Here is a 7,545-nt window from a genome sequence, read left to right as displayed (position 1 = left end):
TACGCAGTGTGGAACTCACCACAGGAACAGACTGCTGAACGAAAGGCAAACAAACAGAGCTGGATTGTTGCCGCCTCATAAATCTGAACTTGCGGTCAGTGGGCACCTGCCAAGTCACAGTGAGGATTCCGACGGCATGCCCGGCGCGCAGCTGAGATGAGAGGATGATGCACTCTACACATTATTGAAAGTTTTCATTCCCTTGCAGCCATTGTATTCAAACAGGCTCGAAAGTATAGCACCTAATATAAAAAATGCAATTTGAAAGACCTTATGGCAAATTTTTAAAAATGCAATTGAAAACACCACTTGTGTTTCACTTAAAATTCCAGTTTATGGCTTTTATACACTCAATTGATTACATTTCGTACCCATCCTTATCAATTTTCTTCGGAAATCCTTCCTATAAAATTAGGACATTTTTCAAAAGTATTACCTTATCAAATATGATCTTGCAGTGAGACTTTAAATTCAGCTTCTCCTGTTACATACCCAGTGTTGAGACTGACCCATGAGAGCTGATTCTGCCTATGTTCAAATCACAGTATAACTTACTTTTAGTTTTGATAAAGATTTTTGATCTTGCTAAATATACCAGTCGGTTTCTTTTAATAGTTTATATTTGGTGTAATAAAAGTAGTTTTTAATATAGATTCAATATTCTGACATGCATGATACTAACCTATACAGATACATGATTGAATCTACTTCCCTGGATGGAGATGTCAAAAACTGGGTAGTCATGAGATTAGTTAATTCAGTGATGTTCCATTTTAGTGAAATATCACGTGCGTGGTAATTGGTTCAATTTTGAAGCAGCTCATCCATTACAGCTTTTTAATCCATGAGGTGGTGGATTTTGTGTTGTTTTGTTCACTGTTTTATCTCCAGCACAGACAATAGCACCAGGCGCATAGATTCTCAGTAAACAAATTCTTCAAAGTGAAGGTTTTTTAGATAAATGCTGGTTGATAATAAATTTATACATTTTACAGAAATTTTAAAAATCTATGATAAGATTTTTAACATATTTAATGCCAAGGAGTCACAGAGTGCCACACCTGGAATTTTAAGTGAGGGTTGATGATGGTTTGAAAACACAGTGCAAGCCTAAATTTGAAAGCAGAGGAAAAACAGCACTAGCAACACTGAAAACACAAGAAAGTGGAAAGATTACATCTTTGTAGTTTTAGCAACTTTGAGTTATCACGCCTGTTTTTTAAGCAAATAATCTGTTATTATAAATAATAAATATAATATTAAAAATGTCCTCCTTTTAATCCAGTGTTGATCAGAAGGAGGTATTCAGCCAGGCTGTGGCCTGGTGGATAAGTGAGCTGGATCCTGCATGGCCAGTCATATGGTTCAAGTCTTGGACCCACCAACTTGAGAAACACCCAGGACCAGGACTCATGTGAGTGAGTCCCCAAAAATCCCAAATGGAGAGAGAAAAGAAGGAAGAGGTTGTAGCGTGACCACTCCCCACGGGAGAGGATACGTTCTCACTTTCTCTCTGCTCCCCCAGTGAGAACATGTATCCTCTAACAACAACAACAAAAAGAAACAAAGAAAAGAAAGAAAGGGAGATACCACATGGGTGACATGTTAGATGATAGTAACGTATTGCCAAGGCAGACTTCTGTAGTGTGCTATTTAATTTCTTATTGAGTCATTTTACCTATACAAGGGAAGAATCTCTTATAGAAGCAGTTTGATCTTTGTTATGTAAAGACTTCTGGGAGATCTAGGGACCATGAACTTCTTACATTTCCTTCCATAGTTATGCACTATGAACAGTTAATGGAAAAGACTATTGTCTATTTGGTGTCTTCGAACAAAGGGGAAACACGTTTTGAAGGACCCATCAATCAAGTTCTCCTGAGGAAATTTCGAGACTGGGCTGGATGGTTTCAAAATCAGAAAACACAAACAAAAACAGATATAGTGCAGCAATCAAAAATTGTAGAAACGTCCAAAAAGCTATGGGATTGAAAAAACTAGGAAAAGGTTTAGGGTAATCAGAACTAAGAAACATGGAAGAAAAACACTTTGGAGCTAGGACCGAGGTTTTCAAATTGAGGCCAGCAGCCAGTTGCTTCTGGAACCCCAGTATCTTAGAGAAGTATAACTAAAAAGTCCACAAACTTTAGATCTCTAAGGACAGAATGCAAAAAGCTGGCACTGGAACCTGAAAATTAGAATCGACTGTTTTTGCTAAGAGGACACTCTTGATGAGAGTGATGCCAATGGAAACATCAAGAAAGAAGGCAGGCTCTTTTTCCTACTCCTGGCTACGAGACAACCTCTAGCATCCCCATGAAAGAAACTAAGAAGAAGTCATCTGGTTCAAGGAAAATTAAACTACAGAGGCTCCAAAACAACACAACATCACAAAACTAAGCGTAGGATGGATTTGGACCTCAGAGAGGATAGCTTAAAGAACAGCACCAAGTTAAAAGCTTGCAAATTACCATATCCTCCTTTTTATGTTGGAAACAGCCCCAAAACAACAACAAGAAGAAAGAAAAAGTTCTATCTTCAAAGAATAACAAGTAACAAATAAGTAAATAGATGGAAAATTTCCCCAGAGCCATGCCTTCAATCAAAAAAGGACAGTTTACTTTTGGCTGCATTTCTCAGAAAAATGTGACAAGGTAAAATTCACCAACGTGAGGGGCAACCCAATCTCTTGTTTATGACATTAATAAATTCCCTGGAACATGAACAATACTGAAAGATTAGGCACAGAGAAGCTGAACGAGGAGTCACTGGGACAGGTCACATATATGTCAATCAAAATAACCATGTGACTACAAGACTAGAGAGTGCGGAGGAGGGATTTAAGTCATCTATTTCGTTTCATAGCTGCTTGTTTCTATTGAGGCAGAAAAGTAAATACAAATACAAGGAAACCAGAAAGTTTAAGAAAAAGAGAAAACAACAAATAAAAGTGTTTTAAAAATAAAAGGTACATTTGAAAAATTCTGGAAAAGCAATAACAAACACAAAATCCTGAGAATGAAGTAAGGGTTTTAGATGATAGGTGATAGAAATGTGAAAATAAAAGTAAAATGAAACAGAAACACATATGGAGTTGAAAGAGAAAATAAGAAATGGCAACCACGGAATACAGTCAACAGTCCAGAGTCCCAACCTCCACCAGTGTTGGAGGCCTAGCTGTGGAGGCCTAGCCTCATCTACCGCTACAGCGCCATCTACCGGGAAGGTGCCCTCTAGAACAAGGCAGTACAAAACACGAGGCAGCCAGTAGCGTGGGACCCCGCCTCACACTAGCAGAGAATAGGAGTTCTGCTGGAGAGAGAACTGGCTGATGCACCTTGGCACAACATCTTGGGTTCCCATTGCAGGAAGGAGCAGACTACGTGCTGTATAGTCATCCTGTTGCATCCATCTCAAAACTTCGACCCCAAGGGAAATAAATGAAATTGAGTCCACCTTCAGTGCCACCAGGAAGGTAAACTCAGGTTTCCTCTTGTCGTCCTACAAGCTGGAAGCCAAGGGGCCACTGAGCAAGGGGCCACGCCCTAGGCACTCAAGGCTCTGATCGATGAGCCAGAGCTGCTGGTGCAGATGAAGAGTCCCACCCCGGAGCACACAGTGACCTTCTGGTTGCCTGACTCAGAGATGGAGGCGATGGAGGGACGGGCATTGGTTTTCCCCAAAAAGAAAACAAGATAATTAAGCATAATTTTATAAATAAAATTAAAATATTTCCAGAAAGACTCATGGTCTACACCAGCACGCCCACTTTAAAAAAATATATTTTATTTATTTATTTTAATTTGATGAGAGAGAGACACATGGGGGAGAGGGAGGGAGTGAGAAAGCAAGTCACCAGGTGAGGGACTGGAACCACAGTCAGTCAGGTGGGAGTGTCCAGCACCTTAACCACCACACCATCTGCTGGTCCCCATACCCACATGCTTTTAAAGTATTGTCCTTGTTTGAAGCAGATAAAGCAAATAAGTTACATGACCAGAACCCAATCCGTTTGGTTTACATTATTTGACAGCAACATTTGATCCTGGAAGATAGTGGAGAAATCCATTTAAAAAGTGTTAAAAAGAAAGTACTTTATGTCCAAATCATGTCTAGCTTTAATATAGTTGGATATTATTGAACATACTAGAAATCAGTAGTAATTGTTAAATACAATGAGACCTTCCTAAAGTATATAAATAACAACTTAAAACATACATTTAAATAATTTTAGATAAATACAGTTTTACTGCAAAACCAATCTAAAACATGTGAGTGGTACTTATATCTTTCCACAGCAATACAAAATGTAAATTTACCTAAGCAAGTTTAAGAGAAAGAAGGAAAAGAAGTTATAAATTCATACAATAATTCTCTCTTCTCTTATAGAAAATAATTGAAGATAGATAAATCAAACAATGTATTTTAAAATATGCATAACGTTAAAAATATATGCTTTAAAAAAATACAGTCAGGCCAGCTCTATGGCCTGGTAGTTAAGCAGCCAGATCCCACATAGCTGACTACCATCTGAGTACCAGACTCCATGGGCTGAGAAACACAGCTGGTCCATGAGTGCCCAAAATCCTGGAAGAGGAAGAGTTGGAGAAGGGATTGTGGCATGACCATTTCCCAGGAGATTGGAGAAGGGATTGTGGCATGACCATATGCCATGAGAAGGGTGCTTTCTCCTCTCCCTGTCTTTCTGTCTCAAGCAAGTACACATTCTTTCTCTCTCTCTCTCTCTCTCTCTCTCTCTCTATATATATATATATATATATATATATATATATATAAACCATCTCCCAATCTATATTCTAACCCCGATGCTCCCCGTGAAAACTAAGCATGAATAAATAAATAAATAAATAAATAATAAAAAAAACTTGTACCAAAATAACCACATACACAAATTTTCTCAGGTCATCTTGTATTAAATTGTATGTCTATCCACCTAGAAAATTCACTGTTACAATTAACACCTAGTTCTACTAATTAATAGAAAAAAACATTAGAAGAAATCTTGTATGTAAAATATTCAATTATTTTAAAGTATTTCCATAGCACACAAATTTAAATCATAGTACGATAATATATTAACCTCAATATGAATTAAACACAATAAAAAATACTAAATTTGGATCTATTTAACCTCTACAAGTTAAAATATTTTGTAACGTTGGGGCTGGCACTGGTGTAGTGGTTAAGACACTGGATTCCCACGTAGTTGACTGCATTAACTTGTACCAAAATAACCACACACACAAATTTTCTCAGGTCATCTTGTATTAAATTGTATGTCTATCCACCTAGAAAATTTACTGTTACAATTAACACCTAGTTCTACTAATTAATAGAAAAAAACATTAGAAGAAATCTTGTATGTAAAATATTCAATTATTTTAAAGTATTTCCATAGCACACAAATTTAAATCATAGTACGATAATATATTAACCTCAATATGAATTAAACACAATAAAAAATACTAAATTTGGATCTATTTAACCTCTACAAGTTAAAATATTTTGTAACGTTGGGGCTGGCACTGGTGTAGTGGTTAAGACACTGGATTCCCACGTAGTTGACTGCATTTCACGTCCCAGACCAGTTGGCTTAAAACTCATGTTAGATGCATATCGTGTATGTGTGCCCAAAATCCTGAGAATGGAGAAGGGATTGTGACATGGTCATTCCTCAGGTGAGTGATTTTTCACTTTCTGTCTCTTTGCCTGTCTCTCTCTCTCTGGTAAGCACACATGCCCTATAGAAAAATCTTAAAATAAATAAATAAATAAATAAATAAATAAATAAATAAATAAATAAATAAATAAACTGTTACCCAAGAAATGAATAGATATTAAAAGTAAGGATTTTGAGTATCCTACTTTCAGTATTTACTTGTTCTTTCTTGGTTAATCTTTCAAGCCTTGGTTTCTAGGCTAGTGAAACGGAAGAAAGGGCTCACCTACCTCCTTGGAAAGCTGAAACTGGGGCTAGCAATGGCATAATGGTTACCTCGCTGGACTCCCATGTCATCGACTGTAGTTCAAGTCTTGAGCCCTGTGGCTTAAAACTCATGCTGGGTGCATTTGCATGCGTGCCAAAAATCCCAAGTTGAGAATTGAGGAGAAGGAATTGCATGGCCATCACCCAGGGGGATGATTTCTCACTTTCTGCCTCTCTGTCTCTAGAGCAAATACACACCCTACAGGAAAAATTTCCTCTTTCTAAAAAATTAAAATAAAATAAAATAAATAAAAAAAATACTGAAGCCATAAGAAGCATTAAAAATTGTAAAGCACAAAGGATTAATTATAGGCCCTGATTACATTATATTTTTATTGAAAAATGGTTACTTAAAATATTCTGATACTCTTTGTTCTTTAATTCTATATTCCAATAATGTTTCTAAGTTAACTCCTTGATACACGAATTACTTTTTAAACAACTTCCTAAGAACAACATAAAATATGTCTATTACCAAACAACAGTCTAAAGGCATAACCAGCCTTTGAAAAAGTTGAAGCCTGAATTCAGGCATTTACTGTCATTGTCACCAGGCACCACCTTTGATGATATATACACATATCTGCATGAAGATATTTTATCTAGCCACTTCCTGAAAGAATTATTATACTTGCTTCTTTTTTAAAAATTGTATAACAGAAAGACAAAAGAACTTTTTGGAAAAGCTAATGATTTGTCTCAAAATTTAAAGAGTAAAGCCAATTTGAAGTAAGCCAGTACCAGGAAGCTTTTAGATAATATCTTGAAGACTTTGGATTGTAACTAAATAGGTTACTCTCCAAGTTGGGATTTCTTTGGCATTTTAAGGAGGATTCAGTACAGAAAAGCATGAATAATACATCTGTGAGCATAGGGATCAATCCTTGAAGTGGAGATGAGGAGCAATGAAGAGAATAAAAACAAGACAGGAATCCACAGCAATAATTTCAAAAAACCATTTTAACTGACCATTCAAATATCCTTATTTCTTAACCAGTTACAACTTTTAAAGACAATGTCTAAAATTAATACTTACCTATTTTTCCTTTTGTCTGCCATATCTCTTGGCTCAACCTAAGACACATAATTCATAACATATTTTTTTATCATGGCCAAACAACTGAAAATTAGCAAGTAAGGAATCTCAGCTAATTCCCAGAAAAGCAGTAATAATAGAGATCTCTGAAACACATACATTCACAATTAGGAGTTTTCCTTTTTCTTTTCTTTCTTCCTTTTTTCTTTTTTTTTTTTAAGAGATTTTTGCTTTAGGTTGTGGGTGTTCACAGAGAGACAGAAAGCAAGAAATCACCCCCCAGTGGGGATGACCACACCACAATCCCTTCTCCTCCACTCTCCTCTTGGAATCTTGGGCACACACGCACACATGCCCAGTGTAAGTTTTAAGCCACCAAAAACAGGACTTGAATCACGGTCAACTTCATGACAGTCGGCAACATAATCATTATGCCATCTGCTAGTACCCCACAATTATGTATCTTAAAAACCTTTAAAAAATATCCCAAGTTTTGATCCAC

This window comes from Tupaia chinensis, unplaced genomic scaffold (assembly GCF_000334495.1).
Source record: "Tupaia chinensis unplaced genomic scaffold, TupChi_1.0 Scaffold143648_1, whole genome shotgun sequence".
NCBI lineage: Eukaryota > Metazoa > Chordata > Mammalia > Scandentia > Tupaiidae > Tupaia > Tupaia belangeri.
The sequence above is the reverse complement of the archived record's forward strand: the minus strand, read 5'-3'. Positions refer to the sequence as shown.